The 21,012-nt window shown below is 44.1% G+C and overlaps 1 protein-coding gene across 3 annotated transcripts in view; it reads left to right on the top strand.

Annotated features, from left to right (window-relative positions):
* The window catches only part of LOC107381121 (fibroblast growth factor 14), a 77,505-nt gene that overhangs the window by 13,909 nt on the left and 42,584 nt on the right, over positions 1 to 21,012 (top strand). The gene's annotated exons all lie outside the window — the stretch shown is intronic.

The following is a 21,012-nucleotide window of genomic DNA, read 5'->3' as shown; positions in this document are numbered from 1 at the left end:
AACCGGATGAAATGGATGGAAAACAGATGGAAAGGATCACAGGTGGGACGCTTTAAGGCCTTTGGTGAACAAATCCCATCACTTAGAAGAGCTGCAGCCAAGTTACTTTGGGATAATAGTAGCTGTGTTAAAACTAAGGAACGTTAGTGTTGTTGTGGCTAAAATATCCATTTTGACACGAGTGATTTTAAAATTAAAGGAATGCACAGGACATACCAACTTCATGTTTGAGTGTAATTGTATGGTTTCAGTTTGAGGAACTGGAAATGTGTGGCCTGGCAAGCCATCCTATACATGTAAATACCTCACCCAGCCAAATGAAGAGTCACCGCTTGGTTTTAACTAGAGACACAGGAAGGGGCTTCCTATTAGATAATTATGGGCTTTCAGCTGCAACAAGTTATTTAACCCAACTGGTGCAGTGAGTTGCTTCTCATTTCTTAAACAACCATGTGGAACCACACATCTGGTGGTCGTGGATAAGGCGTTAGTCTGTGTGAGAAGGGTCAGATCATTGACATGCATCAAAAACATCTAAGGAGATGCAGAAACGAGTAAAACTGGGTAAAGAACTGTCAAACGGTGTATTAAAACTGGTCTGATGAATCCAGATGGACCCTGTTCCAGAGAGATGGTGCATCAGAAGAGAGGCAGATGAAGTGATGCACCCATCATGCCTAGTGCCTACTGTACAAGCATGTGGGGGCAGTGCTATGATCTGGGCTTGCTGCAGTTGGTCAGGTCTAGGTTCAGCAACAGGATGTGCTCCAAGAATGAGGTCAGCTGACTACCTGAATATCCTGAATGACCAGGTTATTCCATCTTGCCTGATGGCACGGCCATATTCCAAGACGACAATTCCAGGATCCATCGGACTCAGATAGTGAAAGAGTTCAGGGAGCATGAGACATCATTTTCACACATGGATTGGCCACCACAGAGTCCAGACCTTAACCACATTGAGAATCTTTGGGATGTGCTGGAGAAGGCTTTGTGCAGTGGTCAGACTACCAACATCAATGCAAGATCTTGGTGAGACATTAATGCAACACTGGACGGAGATAAATCTGGTGACGTTGCAGAAGCTTATCGAAACAACGCCACAGCGAATGTGTGTCGTAATCAAAGCTAAAGGTGGTCCAACGACATATTAGTGTGTGATCTTTGTTCTGGTGGCGACTTTGCTTGGAGCCAGGCGGTGTGTATAGACGACCTATAGACAGAGTTTGGTGGTACGAGTGGAATCTACGCTTGTGTTTCAAATGGTCTCCGTATGCTATTGGACAGCACTAGGACCAGTCAGAGCAAAAACAACTTGACATATTCATCACGATGGAAATCGGTCAATATGGCAGTTAGCCACACACCATAGAAGAAGAGGAAGCAAATGCATCTTTTCTCCAAATAAATGAATTGAGCACTTCTATATCCGGTCATGTCCCAAGAAAAACCAAAGTCTGAATCATCCAAAGTTCATGCCAGTGCTGTTTTAAATGAACGCTGTTCATGAGCTGACGCCATTGTTGTAGTTTCTCTCTGTCTCAGCTCTGGTACAAAGCCTGACCAGTGTCTCTCTCCAAATACAGAGCGTTGTGATTGGCCAGATCTGAAATTGTTTGGGTCCATGGTAGACCTGCTGAGGCTACAATGGAACGTAGCTAGAATGACCTGCAGAGCCAAATCTTTTTGCTACTGTCTAGTTTGTTTGTCTTGATCTATAGTCTAGAAAATGAGTTGAATCTAGAAAATGAAGCTATGTGCGATCTTTAACAGTCTCACGGGATCATGAACCATTTGTCAGCATTTGAACTATGTTTCATCATAGATGCGATAGCAAATAAGCTAAACAAGCTACCTTAAGATGCTTTTATTTTCATGTTTCTTAACAACGTTCTAACATCGTTGAGCTATAACTATATTGTGGAGATAAAAAAATAATGAAGTGGTTCTTTCTTATTTGTCTGAAAACCTTCGCCAACATCACGACTCAGTCCAAAAGCAATGAACGGACCATCTGGTCGTTGGAACGGCCACACTGCCGCATTTACCTGGGTCCTCCACTAACTACAGGGCTGTCGACTCTCACACACTCATCTGACCCTCTTCACACACTCTCATGCCACAGCTCCAATATCTTATAGAGAAATGATGACTGGTGTTTCACGCTCTTGTTTACTCTGGCAATGCGGGTTCCCATATCAGTGGGCGTGGCCCAGGGATGATCGCCGATGGGAGTTGGCTTGTTTTGAGGATTTGCTATTGCAGCTTTAATGACACACACTTGTTAATAACTCAGCTTTGAGCTCAAATGTTGAAAACAGGGTGAGTTATAGCCCCGCCCATGACACATTTCCACCCCTGAAACAAGAGTGCCAGAGCTTTTTTCCACAGAAAGTGACTCATGTGACTTTTTTTCAACTTGTCACTGATCTTTTGTGAATGAACCAAATCTGTTGTATAAAATTTCCACTGCCTGTTATGTTTGGCCCCTATAACCTAAATCAGGAGTCTGGTTCTCGAGATCCAATATCCAGCATGTTTTTGTTGTTTCTCTGCCCCAGGACACCTGATTCAATAGTTTAATCATCTCGTCATCAGATCATCAAGCTCTACAAAAGCGTTTTAATCACCTTTTGATTAAACAAAGGAGATTTGGAGCAGAGAAACCATTAAAACATGCAGGGTCAGGACTGGCTCTAACAGGATAGGGCCCCAGAGAACACGAGGTGGAGATCACTGACCTAAATCTTCCAATGTTTTCCCATCAACGTTTGGTATGTTCCAGCACCACCTCGTAAACCTGACTGAGGGTGCAGATAACACTCTGACACGCTACATAAAGGCCTCTTATAGTATTTGATAAGTCAGGCGTCGCTGTGTAGCGTCTGTCTGAAGGATGTTACACAACCTGTCAGTGAAACGTCAGTGTTTGCGTCTGTGCATGGCAAAGGGATGAAATCAGAGCTGCTGTTGTTGCTTCATCTGCTAATTATAAACAATATTAATAAACACGTGTGAATGAGTCTGTGAGGGTGAACGATTAAACAGGGTTTCCATCATTGAGATGTTCTGATAGGAACACCTTTGAGTTTTATTTTAACAATAGTCATCATGGCATTTAATATATTACTCTTGCCTTGCTTTTAACAAGTGTGTGTGTGTGTGTGTGTGTGTGTGTGTGTGTGTGTGTGTGTGTGTGTGTGTGTGTGTGTGTGAGACAGAGAGATGGTAACAGAGGCTGACCTCATCCCTGGAGCACTTCGGGGGGGGGGGGGGGGGGGGGGGGGGCTCTGTCCCGCAGCGCTCCTTCTGGAGAGCGGGGCTGGGGGGTGGGGTGGGGTGGGGTGGGGGGGGCTGACACTTATTCTGGCGGGTGGCCAAGCAAAGCCTGGTGGGCCGCCAGGCTTATAAAGCGCTCGGGGAAACCCTGAGGCTGTAGAGACCCACATGGAAGCTGGAAAGGTTGCAAAACGTGAGATTTGCATGTCCTCTTTAAGGCAGAAAAAGCATCAAATGACTCATTAAATGTGACTTTTTACGTAGAGACGCACTGAGATTAAGCATTAAATCCTTCTGAAGCATGCTGCCCTCTTAAATCTGTTTGCCTGATGCTTACAAGGTCCACAAATGAGGCACGGATCAGCAGGAATGTGGCACTTTAGTTTTTCAATCCCTTTGTAAATCTAAACAACAAAAAGAGTCCCTTTTGGATCTGTATTGTGTCTGAGTTTGGATTAGATGAAGTCCTGTGTTAGCTTTTACGAGCTTTATGGGATTCTTTAATGCACCACGACTCTGAACTCTTCCTATTATCAGAGGGATTAGTGTGCAGACACACACACACACACACACACACACACACACACACACACACACACGCACAGATATCAATGAAAGCTGGTTTATTTAATGCAAAACTGTGAATGTAACAGATTAGTGATCTTGGTGATGCTAAAGAAACCTTGTCTTAAATGTTGTTGCTTTTTCATTTAACTCACAGCTCGAGTCTGAACTCAAGAAGTTAGGCAGAAGAGTTTCAGACAACAGCTTTTGAATCTTTTCTGGATTTACACAACAGTTATGGTCACTCCACCACCTCCTTTAGGCTGTGAACTAACAAAAAGCTGTAAATAATAACTTTTATTGCCATTAGTTTGTCTCAAACCCGACTTGTGGATGGTTGTGTGTGGCTTTTCTTTGTTAGGAAAATTCTGTTTCCATTTTGTCTACCTACGCTCCTCACAGACGTATTCAGAACGGATTCTGTCTCGTTCTCGTTTGGCCACAGAACAATCAACAGAAAAGTATACACCGTAAATACTTTAATACAGGCCCGGGCCTTTATTTACCCAAGTGCAACCTAGTTCAGGCCTTAACTGGAAGGAGGCCAGAATTAGAGGCAGGTCTCAATTTCAATTTGAGAAAAAAAAACTACCAGTAGAATGAACAAAAACAAGATTTTGTGTCTATTTGAACCTATAAAACACTACATCAGTCATGTAAACGCATATTGGGATAACTCTCTCAAAAGGTGCGCTCTGCGCATGTTCTATTCACAAGGAATCTTGGTTTTGTGCTTCAGTAGATGTACTTCTTGAATGCGCCAGCATACCGGAAGTGAACACCTAGAGTTCAACATGGCAAGACGTAGCTCACCTTATAAGCACAATAGCTACGTCACTAAGATTAATTGTTATAATAATACAGATAGTAATGTGACTTATTAGTACCACAAATGCTACCTAATATGCACTGTACCTGATGATAAAAAAAGGTGTAATTAACATCAAATAATGTAAAAATCAAGTGCCATTTACTATTTTGCAGTCCCCTTATGAAAGGCCGTCCTTGTGCGCAGAGTATTTATTTAGGAAGAAAAACAGGAAATTATGCATGTTGCGTCCTAACGTAGCCCGTACGTCCTGATCCTGATGCTGTGTCATCGGGACATTAGATGCTCCATGTATACAAGGGTAACTCTCTCTACTTGTGCGTGTTATTCTGAACTTTTCAGAAGTCCAAACACTGACCATAACCCGATCGGTGTCACCTCCTCCTCCACAGCTGTTTGAGCGCAGCGTCAATGGCCCATTGCCTTTTTGATGCGAGTGGGCTACCGTAGATACAATACCTACTCTGAACTGAGTGGTGCTAAAGAGTCAAACGTTTTAACGCACTGTTCCTTTAACACAAACTAATTTGTATCTCACGCTGCACCACTTCTTCATGCATCAGCCAACTCCAAACCCACGTTTCCCAGATGAATGCCCCTAAAAGAACAGTTGAAGTGCTGTTGCCTGAATGTGGTCTCACAACATCCTCCTAAAGACAAGCAGCTGATTTTAAAGCAGCTCATTATTTCAGCTTTAATTTAGTTTTTAGGTGTGTGGAAGCGTATTTTCTTTGATGTGGATGATAAACTGATTTTATGTGAAGTATTTCTTTTTGGTTTTGTTGCAGCCCATCATAATAAGGGCATTGCTTACAACAACACGGCTGTAATAAAACAGTGACCTGTCTGAGGTGATGTGATTCATAACAGTGAGGTCAGGAGGTCAGAGTGAGGTAAACATGACAGAGTCACATGTGGGTGTTAGCTGGAGGTCTATGGAAAAGCTCATTCTAGTTATTATAAAGGTTGATGCAATAAAAACACATAATGAGCTAGGTGGAATGCTTTATGTAGCTTTCTCTAGCCTGATTTTACTTGGAGGACACATGCAGGCGCACACTCACATCACCTTCAGGTTTGACAGGAAACTAGGAAGCTGTTGGTCATTTACAGATGAGCGGGAGTTTATCAGATCACATGAGTGGCAAGAGAATTAAATGTGAAATTCTCTTAGGATTTGAGATGATTTGCCTGTTAGGGTGGGATTTATTCATCAGAAGAATACAAAAACATCTAAGGAAGACAACCAAACTGTGTCTTTTACCTTTTGTACAAGTTCTGATTTCCCAAGCTGCTTCTTATTCTTCTCGTCCTTATTTCTAAACTTCCCTTTGCCCTGAGTTTTCGGAGGAGATGTGGCGCGATTATGTAACTCCTCTGATGCAGAACTCTTCTACTTGCTGCTGTGTTGCGTTGACAGATGCTGCTGATTACTTCTGTTGTCTCCTCCTGCAGCAGCTGCTGCTGGGGAACTCGGGTTTCTGTAAAAACACCAACAAAAGGAAAATGCAGCAATGACATCTACTGCTGACAATAAAGATGGAAAAGATGTTCAAAAAAGCTACATTTTAAAAAAGGTCCAACCCCCTTTTGGGCCTCTCCCCCTAAGCCACGCCTCCAGATTACAGGAGAATGCTGGGCGTAATGATACGGTAAAGAAGCCTCAAAAATAAAGGTTTAAAAAATAAGCTTTCTTAGCATTTCAACCCTTTGTTGATGGACTCCTCCTTCCTGAGAGAGGTTTAATGGTGCGGTTCAGCGCAAAAACATATTTTTAACGATTAATTCTGATTCTAACGGGTCACTCTGAGTGTTTCATGCAGGCTGAACAAGAAAATAGTCTCCTACACCTACCTCATGCATTAGCTTCTGATAGAAAACAGACGGTGAAACTAGGATTAGAAAAGCCTGACAGATCTACGTTACGTCAATTACAGTCATCTGGACTCACGATGGGGAAGGCTGTTGTTGGTTTAGCATCCAGGAACCAGCAGAGAACGTCTCGGCTAGTAGAAGCTAACCATTTATTTTATTTTATTTTATTTTGCCTTTATTTAACCAGGTTGGTCTCAATGAGATACAAGATCTCTTTTACAAGGGAGACCTGGCCAAGACAGACAGAGCAGCAGCACAAGTTACAACATTAATACATTCACATTTAAATACATTTCCACATAAACTCAATTAAAACATGAACACACTGATAGTCTGTATTCCAATGACCTAATCAGAGTCTTAAATCCACTCAAGGAAACCAAATCCTTGATTTTTAGATCTTTCTGTAGTGAATTCCATGTAGATAGAGCAGCAAAGCTAAAAGCCGTCTTTCCCAGCTCTGTGCGAACCTTAGGAACAACAAATTGCAAAAGTTCACTTGAGCGGAGGCTGAGCTGACTCTGCTTTGTTGATAAAAGACATGATAAATAAAAAGGCAAATATCCACATACAGCTTTATAAAAACATACCAATGCATGAGTTGACGTACGCGCAGTGAAGACCAATTCACTTTTGAATATAACAAACAATGATGGGTAAGAGGCCGACAGTTTGTTATAAAGCGCAAGGCATTATGATACACACTGTCCAACATGCTCAAACAGTGCACAGGGGCATTCATGTACAAGATATCTCCATAGTCTATTACAGACATAAATGTTGACTCTACTAACCTTTTTTATTGTAAAAGAAAAGCAAGATTTATTTCTGTAATAAAATCCTGATAAAAATCTCAACTTTTTTGTTAAATACTGGATATGAAGCTTAAAAGATAACTTATCATCAATTACGAAACCCAGATATTTAAAACTAGAAACTAGAAACTGTGAGGAGTGAGCACCACCTCACCCCTGCCACGTGGACCTCAAGGGATAAACCATCAACCCTGCTCAATGGTCAACTTTCCTCGCGGGGTTACCCATGAAGACAATGGGAGGGTTAAGGAAGACGGCAACAATAATATTTAGAAACTTTTTAGAAATGACACCATTTATTTTGGAGGATCTTTAGAAAGTGCGTCAGTTTTATAATAAACACCAAATTTTTGCATTAAGATTAATAAAATTAGGTCAAACAGACACGCATGGCACTTAAAACATTTTTTAAAAGGCGTTAAATTAAAAACACGCTTAAAAATAAGTAAAACTGGCAATAAACAGAAAGACGTTCTGTGCTGCTTTTTTTAAGATCAGACTTCAATTTTTTAATGGTGTTCAGAGGGTCTGGCGCCTCCTCAGGGGAGGAAAAATGATTGTTTTTGTTGCAAGTCGGTGAAGCAGAACAGGAGGAAATTACCATTTCCCTCCTCAGACTCTCCAGGAAACACGGGAAAAGGCTTTTGTTAAAGAAAGTAATCTAGTACTTGTGTCTAAGCAGGTTGTGCGTCCATCATCACGTAAGTGATATTTGTTTTACACTTGTGGGTTGTGACATGTAGGGAAACTCCATGCAGACAGGTCCTAGTCAGGCATTGAACCCGAGACTTTTCTGCTGCAGAGCAACAACATTTAAAAATATGCAGAGATTTCTGCCAAGATTTGAACTAAAATGAAGACATTCCAGCTGCAACACCTAACTCTGAGGCTATTGTTCGTTGTAAAGAGTCTAAGAAGTTTATGCAAACACCCAGGAGATGGCAACTGTACGGTGGTGTGAAAAAACCTTTTCATACACCCACTGCTTAGAAATTTGGATAAAACTTAAGGAAACACTTTGTAATGAGGCTTGGTCACACTAGCTGTTAGCTTTTCAATCTGGTAAGATCTAATCTGTATCCAAACTGAGGGAACCGTCCTCCTGCAGACAGAAATCACTTCTGGCTTCAAAGCATCCAGATGGAGCATCAGGACTAGTACCTTCATCAGAAACCTGCCATATCCAGTCCGATATACGTCTACTGCCCCCTGGTGGAGTGTCTACAAATAGCAAGGGTTGATTTTGCTGCTTCGTTGTTCTTTTTTTCAGTTCCTGCAGCTAGATAAAAGATGCATTTGGAGTCATTCAAGTTTTATTTTCCTTTAGGAAAGTTTAATATAAAGGAAATAATCCCCAAAGCTGACTGTTGTCACTGAAGTTTGGAGAATTTTAGAGGATGGTGGCGGTGCTGTTGTGTCAAACGGTCTGTAAGTAAATGATTAGAAGGATGCTGAAAGGCAGCAAAGCTCTGCATCACAAGTTTGTGTTGCCAGGTTACAGGGTGTCTCGTTTCTAAAAGACACATATAAAGTAGTTAAGGGAAGGGAGAGGAAGGTTCAGGAAAAGAAGGAGGAGTGTTCGACACGCAGGAGATGATGGAAGGAGGGGGGGGGGGGTCTGGGAATGAATAATTTAGTCTCCCCAATCCTCGCTTCTCCTCCCCGCTGATGAGGATGGAGAGGAGGTAAACACGGAGACGAGAGGGATGAAGATCAAAGGAGAGAGGAGGAGATCAGAGGCGGTTTGTTAACGGGTGTGTAGATGTAGAGTTTAGGTGTGTGTGTGTGTGTGTGTGTGTGTGTGTGTGTGTGTGTGTGTGTGTGTGTGTGTGTGTGTGTGTGTGTGTGTGTGTGTGTGTGTGTGTGTGTGGGCACGCGCTCAGTATTCAGCAGGTGTTCACTCCCTCCTTTCGGAGACCCACCTGCGTCACTAATCAGTGGTTGCCAGGGAAACGGCGGCTTCCCCATTCCCGTGTTGGTGCACGTGCGCGTGGGAGGGGGGTGTCTGAGTTATGACTCACCCTGCTCACTCCAGAGTGGCTTTCCTCACACTCTTGTCTGGGGAACACCCACCCACATCTGTCACCCTCCCCATCCCTCCCCCTCTCCTCCTCTCCCTCTGCAGACCAGCATTTGGGTTCAGGTCCACCTTAACAAACGTAGCAGGAAAAGAATGAAATCATAAACCGCCTCCATGACTCACCAGGAGAAGAGAAGAGCGCCACCTACCGATAGAAGTCAGCCGATGAAAATAATATTTCTCTAACACTGTTGCACAAACTGTCGCTGGAATACCTTTTACCCTGATTTCTGTCAGTCAGACTCAGGTAAACCTATCATTATGACTTCATTAAGCACACCGGTTCAAAGGTTGTCACCACACATGTGATCGGCCAATCACATGGCAGTAGTTCACACATAGATGTGGTGAGGACTACTTGCTGAAGTTCAACTCGAGCATCAGGATGATGAAAGACGGGTTAGTGTGTGAGACATTTGGTGACCTTCTGGGATTTTCACCCACAACCAGCTGTAGAGTTTACAGAGAGTAAAATGTCCCGCCAGCAGCAGCTGTGCTGGTGCCAGAGGGCTGGGGGGAATGGGCAGACTGGTTCCAGTTGATGGACAGGCCCAAAAACCACTGGATTGGATTTTTATGCTGCCTTTTTGGGATATTTTAGTCAAAAACGGAAAGAATTAGAAACAATAAACCCAGATTACACTCATTATAATTCATCCACGCCTGAGAGAAAAGCTCTGCTAATATAAATGGTAAATGGAGATTTCTGCTGTTTCTCATTCTCACACAAACCAGACTCCTAAATGAGACAGTAATCAGATTACTTATCTGACACTTGGATTTGTTAGTAATTAGGATTTTGTCAAAAATACCAAAATATCCCAGAACAGCAACAAGGGTATCTGTTTGGGTGAGGCCCACACCATTAAAAAGGACCACCATGAAGGACCTTCTACACCTTGCTAGGCGCACAGGTCATGCGACCAGCCTCTGTCAGCAATAGCAGGAGCCTTTTAAAGATGCACAAATACTTTGTGGGTGCAAAGTCATCAATGGGGTCATCTTACGCTAGCCAGTCAACAGAAGCATCTGTAACTTCTAACTTCGGCATCGACCCTGTTGCAACCAGAAATCCATCATTCTAGCAGATTCACATTTGTTTTGGTCAAAATGGGAAATTACACAATGAAATGTATGTTACAGCTTGTGATATGATTCTAATATAATAGGAAAACACCTCATGCTGTCTTCATCAGAGCTTTGGTGTCACATCCGTTTATTGAGGACAGTAGAGGACGCTGAAGTCGCTGAAACCGTCAGCAAAATAAGATGAAACCTGTGCTGCTCTGTGTGTTAGACAAGAACAGAAAAACCATGAAACAACAGAAAGACTAAAACAAGGAATTTAAATAATTTAACATGAATTATAACGGTTCGCATTTGTGACATAGATGAAACTCGTAGCTGCGGGCGGACATTGAGTTATTAATAATTTACTCAGCGTTTAAGTTTGTTCATTTAAAATCTGCAACTCTGGAGAGTTAAGATGATTTTCTGCTTTTAACAAGTTCTTCCTAATAAATCTTCATCAAGAAAAGAGAAAGTTGTTCTGAACGAGGGTCAGGTCCTTCCGGAACGTTGGAGGAATGTGTAGAAATAATCAAATAAATAAATAACTAAACAAACAAACAAACAAATAAATATATAAATAAATAAATAAACAAATAAATAAAATCTATGAATTCTCATTGAGTACTTTGAGTAGTCACACTTTGTTAATATTAAACCAAACCTAATATTTGAATACCTTTTTAATTTTCAGTTCCTCTCTAGTCATTTCATAGTTCTATTTAATAATGGTGGTGGAATTATTATAAAGCCTCTTGTGTTTCTTCAACTGTGTGGTGGTGTTGCGGCGAAATTAGTTTGATGTTTTATTAAGATTTAAATGTATCATTTTAATTCAACTTAAAGTTAAAATGAAGAAGCTAATTAGGAAATAAAGAGAGGCACTGAAGCATTTATGTGTCAGTGCGTGGTGCACCACAGAGCATTTGTGCTTAGGGCACCCAAACGGCTAGCACCGGCCCTGCATTTACTAAATGATCATCAGGCCTGCTGGAAAATTGAATCTCCAGTCCACATCAGACAGAAGTATCCTCTATTCTGTTCCATGATTAGCAGCAGCTGGGAAGCTAACAGCATTCCCACTTTCACTCCTCTTGTTTTGACATTTTGTTTCTTGTACTCCCGAACTATAGATGCCATCTCTCCGCCGCCACGGACCTGTCGGGATGTTTAACCAATGGTTGGTCAGGCGCTACGTGCGGGAATGTGCGTGTGTCAGAAAACTCGTCTCTTTTTTCCTCTCCTCTTGCCTGCTGGGTAGCGCTGGGTGCACGGCGCGCATCATGGCCGTGAAGCGCGTCCTTGGAGCATTTGGAGAGAATGCGCCCTCTTGTGCAAAAAGAAGCTCCTCTTGAAGTCTTCTGCTGTTAAGAGGTGGGGACTGTGGATGGCTGGCGTTTAGTCGATGGCGGACAGATATTTTTTTTATCAGAGATCTGGGAGGTTTCAACTAATTAATGAGCGGGAAAACTACTCTGCGTACCAACGGCGCCCCCAAGTGGTGGGCATCTCCACCCCTAGAAAATTTCCGGCTCACCCAAGCAAAAGTCAGTGTTAATAAATATTGTCACTCAAACTATACATTCTTATTTATTCAAGACATAATTGTAAAACAAAATAAAAATAATACAATTAATAAGTAAAGAAATAATCCAAATTTAAAAAAAAATACATGTTTCTGCTGCTCACCATTTAAATTTTGTTTTATCTCCATAGTTTTTTGTGAACACAGCAACAGGTGAATCAGACTAAAAAATACATTTTAAAATAAAATTTGAAATAACCTTTTAAATAACTGAAATGTTTGTGTTTGTAAAATTTAAGTTAAATGTTTTGGATGCGTACTGTTTAAAAATAAAAAAATAAAAAAATAAAGGAGCAATGCAATACATCTCCAAAGGCTAAACTCTCCCCAAGTTACCACAAGGACCAACTTGATGTGCCACCCTAAAAAAATGTTTTGGGCCCCGTCTGGCCACCCCTTTCAAAATTTTCTGGAGGCGCCCCTGCTGGGTACCCTAGGAAAAAGTCCCGGTACGCTGAGAGGTAAAAGTGGCTGCATACTGGCCCGCTTAAAGCACCAGAAATATGTCCTCTAATACAAAATCTCAATTCACCTTGTTGATCAGGAGCTTGAAGTTGTCCTCGCGTGTCTGTAGATGACGCTGTTGTCTCTGCACAGGCAAAACTAAAGTCTGCAGAAAATCCTTCATGTGATCGGATGTCTGAGGCAGCGGATGTCACACCAGAAACCCCGCTCTCATTTTGTGATGCTGCTTACTAGTTGTCTACTTCTGGCTGTCTTCTTTTTAAACGTGTGTTCCCGGAGGCTAAACCAGATTTGGGATTTGGTGCAGTAAAGCTGGTGGAAGGACGGTTTGTCCTCTTTTGAAGCTCAACAGCTGAGCCTCGCCTTTCCAGGACGACATAAAAGCTGAATCTTAATGTAAATGTTTGATTTATTCATGACTCCTTCTATCGGACTGACCTGGAAAAAAGAGTGTGTAACACACACACACACACACACACACACACACACACACACACACACACACACACACACACACAGACCTCCACTGTCATTCAGATCTCTGTGCATACTTCTTTATTCTCCTGCTGTCTGTGAGACAGAAAAGCAGCAGAAGTGTTTCTATTTTTCTGATTTTTCTAAATTAAGAGATAACGAAAGAAAAGCTGAATTTATTCAAGAAGCTTCTGGCTTTTCTTGGAAAACAGGTCAGAAGATGTGGGAGAACACCTGCTGCAGCTGAGGGGAAGGAAAGGCAAACAGAAAATAAATTACACAAGTCAACCTCAATAATGTTTAGTAATTTAGAGCTTTTATTTTGAAGAAATAGCCTTTAGACACAAAACCCTTCAGAGGTGAATTTTCCTGAGTGTGATCAGTCAGCTGCATTCCTTCTCAGACATGCTCTGCTGCCATCTATGGGATTAGGAACAGACATGCATCATGCTTCTCCCTGGGAAAATGAATATACTAACGTGTGTGTGTAATGCAAGATGAACAGAAATAGACAGAACATTGTAATTTCTCTCATAATTGATTTAAAAAATGAAAAACTGATTTCTATGTATTTTTTGTGAGTGTTTCCCTTCTAATTCAGTTGGGTTATCAGATGTAGAAATAGTAATGTAGAAAAAATAGAATAGAATAGTTCTTTATTGCCATTGTTCCCAAAGGTACAACAGATTTGAGGGTGCTCTCACCGACACACCAACACCAATGCAATGAGGTAGAAACATATGTGGCAAAAAAGGATAAAACCCATAAACTGTACAAAAGCACAAGGCAGTAGCAGACAGGTAAAACATGCTAACACATCATGGCCAGATTAAGGATGTTAGGGTAATATTAGTGTTGGGTAAAAGGTTTTAAAGCTACAGTGTGTAATATTTGTACTCGTTTATGGCCTAATTCTGTGTATCCCGTTAGCAAAATTGTCCTTTTTCATTTATGTTTCTCGCCAAAGTCTATTCGAAGTATTCCTCTTGGCTTGAATTTGACATTTATATACATAAACTGTGGTCAACACGCCATAATCCACCATCTTGAAATACAGGAGCTGTATAGGGACAGAAGATTTTACGGTTCATGTTTTGACATGATGTAACCTGAAAGAAACAGCAGAGGGCAGCAGTACGCCCTGGAAGCATGCCGTCTGCCAAACCAGCTAAGAAGAAGAAGAGAATGAACAGATGGTCTACTCGGTTTGAATAGCAAACAAAGGAATCAAATAACACGCCGAACTTCATGCCCAATTCTCGGCAGTCGTCTCCAAGCAGTTGAGTTACGCCATCACTCACCTCAAGTCGCTCAGTCCTGCTGCCTGCTGTCTTTCTCCCAGCACTCTCCAGCCTGATGACCAACTTGGCCGCTCCGTCTTCACCACTGCACCCCGAAGTCCCCGCACCACCAGACTCTGATCTCTCCCTGGTTCACACCAGCCATCCACTTGTGGATTGCTGATAATTATCCTGATCTCTGCTACATTCCTCGAGTGCTCTGACGGTGCTTGCTAGCTTCCTTCAGGACTCGTAGGCTGATGTATCAGTCATAATTAAAATTAACTTTTTAATAGCTCAGTCGTAGTGATGTGCTTTGTGTGGGTTTGGCTAGAGAGATTGGCAACGACTATGCTATCATGAATGGACCTGATCGCTGGATTGAAAGCTAGAAGTCGTTGATGACCTTTTTGATGCGTGTGGGCTACCATAGCTACAATACCTACTCTGAACTGTGTGACGCTAAAGACCTATTTGTTTTACACACTGGGACTTGATTTGATTAAAACATCTAGCCTGGGAAGCCACCATATATTTTCGATGAAGAAGCAAAAACATCATTTCTTGAAATAAAGGACCAAAGCATCAGAAAAGCCCAAGTCTAACTTTATCAAAGTTGACACAAAAGCTGTTTCAAATGAGCGCTGTTCCTAAAACAGACCTCATCTTTGTAGTTTTTCTTCATCTCAGCACCGGCACTAAGCTGACACAATGTCTCTGCAAGCATAGAGGGCTGTTTGTGCCAATGGTAGACCTATAGCTACACCAACCAACAGAGCAAAATCAGGGGTGGGTTAAGGGTAAGGGTTGTTTTCTGTGCGGTTGCTAATATGAAGCGAACAGTCCCTCCTCTGTAGGAGCGGAAGAGGTGTGCAGATGGAAGTGAATCGATTTAAGGGGGTGGGGGGCATCACTGGGGTTGCTTGGCCAAATCTTGCTGTTGCAAGAATGTTTTGCTATATGGTTTGTCTAAATGTCTGGGAAAGATGACAGAATGACAGAAAAACACATTGGCAGTGTATGATTTTTGTCAGTGACACATCTCCAGTCTTCCATTTGTCAGTAATGACCTCCCCACATGCTCAGCGGTGCCAGGTCTAGTAGTAATTTTCCTTAAGGATGTATTTTCAATTACATTTAATGCATATTTGCACCCTGACTGGATATCCAGGCTCCCGTAGCAGCTGTTCGCTGCTTTTATAGCAGCGCTGTCTACCATTTATGAATAAGACAGATCAATCAATATTAAATTTAAACACCAAAAGGTTCAAACTTATGTCTAAATATTACAGTTATATTTACTACCATAAATGACCTGCGCATTTTTATAGTCCATTGTAATTCCAGAGTGGTGAAAGTGATTTTGGTTTAAAAAATTTTATTCTCTCGTATGTTTTATTCACCAGTAAAAGACACAATTATCAAATGTTGTCTGCTGTCTTTAGAATGTGAACTCTAGTGTGTTCAATAGAGTAGAATAGACATTCATTTCACTCATTAAGGCAGCACGTACACTTAGACGATAGGAAGAAAAGAATACAATAATGACCAAACCAAAGCATAATTTTTATTTCATAAAAAATCAGCCCAAAATAAAAGAAAAACATTTTTATAAAGGTGCATTTATTATAAATACCCAAAGACTAGACGGACTTACAACTCGACTCTCTGCATCCAGTCACAAAGGATGAGTTCACAGTTGGAAACGTCTACCTGAAAAATGAAAGCCGACATGTGAGGCAGAGCTGCTCTAATCAGCCCATCAATCCAGCCCACCTCTTGCATTTTTAAACCGTGTATTCAGACAGACGTTCCTGAGCGGAATACAGACGGCGGGAGTGTGTGAGGGGCGGCAATGAGAGCAGAAGACTCCCTGTTTGTGTTTATATAACAGCTGGAAGAGAGAGAGAGAGAGAGAGAGAGAGAGAGAGAGAGAGAGAGAGAGAGAGAGAGAGAGAGAGAGAGAGAGAACTATACAGGTGGCAGGAACGGCCAATCACACGTTAGAATCAGTAGAGCCAATAGACAAGCTTATTGATGGTTCTAATGAAAAACAGGCTTCAGCACAAGCAGTTGTTTTCTGCTTGGTCCTAGTGCTTAAAGAGCAAGTTACCCCCAAACCAACTTTTCTTTCCGATGAACTATATAAATGCGTGTCTAATCGTGCTGCAGACACGTGTAGTCAGTAGTTTTGCACTTTAGTGCATTTTAGTTAAAATTAAAATTTTCTGCCTAAAACTGTCAGTGTTGTGCCGTCGTCAGGTAAAAACTCAGCACTGCATTTGAATTAAAATCTGCCATCGTTATTGGCTAAGAGGTACCCTAGAACGTTAGCTGGTACCATATGATGTCACAGTGCCGTTGTGAGCCTGTGTGTGTGTATTTGTTAATGGCGCCGCCCTCTCGGTCTGCTAGGCAACAGCATTTGTTGCACTTTTCAAACAGGAAGTGGGAGTGGAGTAATACTCTGGTAGGGGTTGACTTACTCTTTAACCAGTGTCTATTTATTATAGCGTAATAGTGCAGGGGACAACCCCCCCCCCCCCCCTCTTCCAAAAAATAAAAGAAACTACGCCCATCACTGCTTCACTGCGAGGACTTTTCCCCCCAAAACCAAGGGCTGGAATCTTGCTGCCGCCCTCTAGCCACCCCAGTGAAAACCAGTGTTCTTTAATAAGTAAGTTCAATTCAATTCAATTCAAGTTTATTTATATAGCGCCAAATCACGACAAGAGTCGTCTCAAGGCACTTAAGTAATTATATAAATCACAAAGCGAATAAATGATTTGCTTACACAAATCGAAGGATCTTTCATGGCGGTTAAAACGAAGAGTCGGAGTACCCGGCCCGGAGGGTTACCGGGGTCCCACCCTGGAGCCAGGCCTGGGGTTGGGGCCCGTGAGCGAGTGCCTGGTGGCCGGGCTTTCGCCCATGGGGCCCGGCCGGGCCCAGCCCGAACCGGATACATGGGCTCGTCCAACTGTGGACCCACCACCCGCAGGAGGAACATGAAGGGTCCGGTGCAATGCGAATCGGGTGGCAGACCAAGGCGGGAGCCTTGGCGGTCCAATCCCCGGACAAGAAAACTAGTTTTTGGGACATGGAACGTCACCTCGCTGGCGGGGAAGGAGCCGGAGCTTGTGGCAGAGGTTGAGCGGTACCGGCTAGATATAGTCGGACTCACCTTGACACATTGCATTGGCTCTGGAACCCGAGACCTGGAGAGGGGTTGGACACTCTACTTTGCTGGAGTTGCTCCGGGTGAGAGGCGGAGGGCTGGGGTTGGCTTTTTGTTATCCCCGAGACTCTCTGCCTGTGTGTTGGAGTTTACCCCGGGGGACAAGAGGGTAGCTTCCTTGCGCCTTCGGGTCGGGGAACGGGTCCTGACTGTTGTTTGTGCTTATGGGCCAAATATCAGTTCAGAGTACCCACCCTTTTTGGAGTCCCTGGGACGAGTGCTAGATAGTGCTCCATCAGGGGACTCCATTGTCCTGCTGGGGGACTTCAATGCTCACGTGGGCAATGACAGCTTGACCTGGAGGGGTGTGAATGGGAGGAACGGCCCACCTAATCTGAACTCGAGCGGTGTTTTGTTATTGGACTTCTGTGCAAGCCGCAGTTTGGCCATAACGAACACCATGTTCGAACATAAGGATGCCCACCCGTACACTTGGTACCAGGGCAGCCTAGGTCACAGGTCGATGATAGATTTTGTAGTCGTATCATCTGACCTGCGGCCGTATGTTTTGGACACCCGAGTGAAGAGGGGGCGGAGCTGTCAACTGATCACCACCTGGTGGTGAGTTGGATCAGATGGCAAGGGAACATGCCGCGTAGACCTGGCAGACCCAAACACATAGTGAGGGTCTGCTGGGAACGCCTGGCAGAAGAACCTGTCAAGACGGTCTTCAACTCCCACCTCCGGCAGAGCTTTGACCACGTCCCGAGAGCAGTGGGGGACATTGAGTCCGAGTGGGCCTTGTTCCACTCTGCGATTGTCGAGGCGGCTGTTGCTAGCTGTGGTCGTAAGGTGGCCGGTGCCAGTCGTGGTGGCAACCCCCGTACCCGCTGGTGGACACCAGAGGTTCGGGGAGCCGTCAGGCTGAAGAAGGAGGCCTACAGGGCTTGGCTGGTCTGTGGGTCTCCGGAGGCAGCAGACAGGTACCGGATAGCCAAGCGGGGTGCAGCAGTGGCAGTTGCCGAGGCAAAATCTCGGGCGTGGGAGGAGTTTGGTGAGGCCATGGAGAAAGACTATCGATCAGCTCCAAAGAGGTTCTGGCAAACTGTCCGGCGCCTCAGGAGAGGAAGGCAGCAACTCGCTCACACTGTTTACAGTGGGGATGGGGAGTTGCTGACGTCAACTGAGGCTATAGTCGGACGGTGGAAGGAATACTTTGAGGAGCTCCTCAATCCCACCAATGCGCATTCCGAGGAGGAACCAGAGCTGGGAGGCCTGGGGATGGACTGTCCGATCTCGGGGGCAGAAGTTGCTGAGGTAGTCAAACAACTACACAGCGGCGGAGCCCCGGGGGCGGATGAGGTTCGTCCTGGGTATCTCAAGGCTATGGATGTTGTAGGGCTGTCATGGTTGACACGTCTCTACAACATTGCGTGGTCATCGGGGGCAGTTCCTAGGGAGTGGCAGACCAGGGTGGTGGTCCCCATCTTTAAGAAGGGTGACCTGAGGGTGTGTTCCAACTATAGGGGATCACACTCCTCAGCCTCCCTGGAAAGGTCTACGCCAAGGTACTGGAGAGGAGGGTCCGATCGATAGTTGAATCTCAGATAGAGGAGGAGCAATGTGGTTTTCGTCCTGGCCGTGGAACTGTGGACCAGCTCTATACCCTTGCAAGGGTGATGGAGGGGGCATGGGAGTTTGCCCAACCAATCCACATGTGCTTTGTGGATTTGGAGAAGGCTTATGACCGTGTCCCCAGGGGCACCCTGTGGGGGACGCTCCAGGAGTATGGGGTGGGTGGCTTTCTGTTAAGGGCTATTCAGTCCCTTTACCAGAGGAGCGTGAGTTTGGTCCGCATAGCCGGTAGTAAGTTGGACCTGTTCCCAGTGAGGGTTGGACTCCGCCAGGGCTGCCCTTTGTCACCGGTTCTGTTCATCACTTTTATGGACAGAATTTCTAGACGCAGCCGTGGTGTGGAGTGTGTCGAGTTTGGTGGCAGGAGAATCTCGTCTCTGCTTTTTGCGGATGATGTGGTCCTCCTAGCTTCATCCAGCTCTGACCTTCAGCTCTTGTTGGGTAGGTTCGCGGCCGAATGTGAAGCGGCTGGGATGAGGATCAGCACCTCCAAATCTGAGACCATGGTTCTCGACCGGAAAAGGGTGGCTTGCCACCTCCGGGTCGGGGGAGAGGTCCTACCTCAAGTGGAGGAGTTTAAGTATCTCGGGGTCTTGTTCACGAGTGAGGGTAGGAGGGATCGGGAGATCGACAGGCGGATTGGTTCGGCGTCTGCAGTGATGCGGACGCTGAGCCGATCTGTCGTGGGGAAGAGGGAGCTGAGCCAGAAAGCCAGGGTCTCGATTTACCGGTCGATCTACGTCCCAATCCTCACCTATGGTCATGAGCTTTGGGTAATGACCGAAAGAACGAGATCGCGGATACAAGCGGCCGAAATGAGTTTCCTCCGTAGGGTGGCCGGGCTCAGCCTTAGAGATAGGGTGAGGAGCTCGGACATTCAGGAGGGACTCGGAGTAGAACCACTGCTCCTCCGGATCGAAAGGAGCCAGTTGAGGTGGTTTGGGCATCTGGTCAGGATGCCTCCTGGACGCCTCCCCGGGGAGGTGTTTCGGGCATGTCCTGCCGGCAGAAGGCCCCCGGGTCGACCCAGGACACGTTGGAGAGGTTACATCTCCAATCTGGTCCGGGAACCCCTTGGGGTCCTGCCGGAGGAGCTGGTGGACAAGGCCGGGGAGAGGACGGCCTGGAGTTCCCTAATTGGGATGCTGCCCCCGCGACCCGGACCCGGATAAGCGGAGGAAGACGAAGACGAAGACGAAGACGAAGAGAAGCTTACACAAATCATAAATTTATCATATTCAATGAAAACATACAAGTGGCTCTCCAAAAATTTGAAAATATTGCAAAAGTAAATGTATCCAGCTCAGACTGAGAAACCGTCTAAGGCTCATGAACCCTTGCAGGTGTTCTGGATTCATCAGCTGAATAGAGTGGGACACTTTGACTCTGGAATGTTGATTTTTTCACAATATTCTAATTGTCTGGGATTTTGAATGTGGGGTTTTAATAAGCTGTAAGTCATAATCACCACAATTATATATTTAAAACATCTGACTGTGCATGGAACGAGGTTGTCTCATAGGGTAATTTCACCTTTTAAGTAGAATTACTGAAATAAACAAACTTTTGCACCATGTTTATTTTCCAAGTTCCACCTGTCCATGTAAAACCCTAAAACATGTAACGAGTAAATAAACAATCAGAATTTTGAAAATTTTTTATTTTGCTGCTGCTCAACAAACCAAAACAAAAGTTGATGATCATAGTTTTTGTCGATGTTTTAGAAAAGAAACACGTGTTCTAAAATTCTAAAATAAATGTCGAAACAACAAAATTTTTTGTGTTTCTCAAAAGTCATATAAGTTGTTAGATGCATATTTTTTTAAATGGAAACGAATAAAGAAGCATTTATTGCATCATCACAGGCTAAACTTTCCCACAGTTA

This window comes from Nothobranchius furzeri, chromosome 14 (genome assembly GCF_043380555.1).
Source record: "Nothobranchius furzeri strain GRZ-AD chromosome 14, NfurGRZ-RIMD1, whole genome shotgun sequence".
In the NCBI taxonomy this organism is placed as follows: domain Eukaryota; kingdom Metazoa; phylum Chordata; class Actinopteri; order Cyprinodontiformes; family Nothobranchiidae; genus Nothobranchius; species Nothobranchius furzeri.
This window is presented reverse-complemented; position numbering and strand designations above follow the sequence as displayed.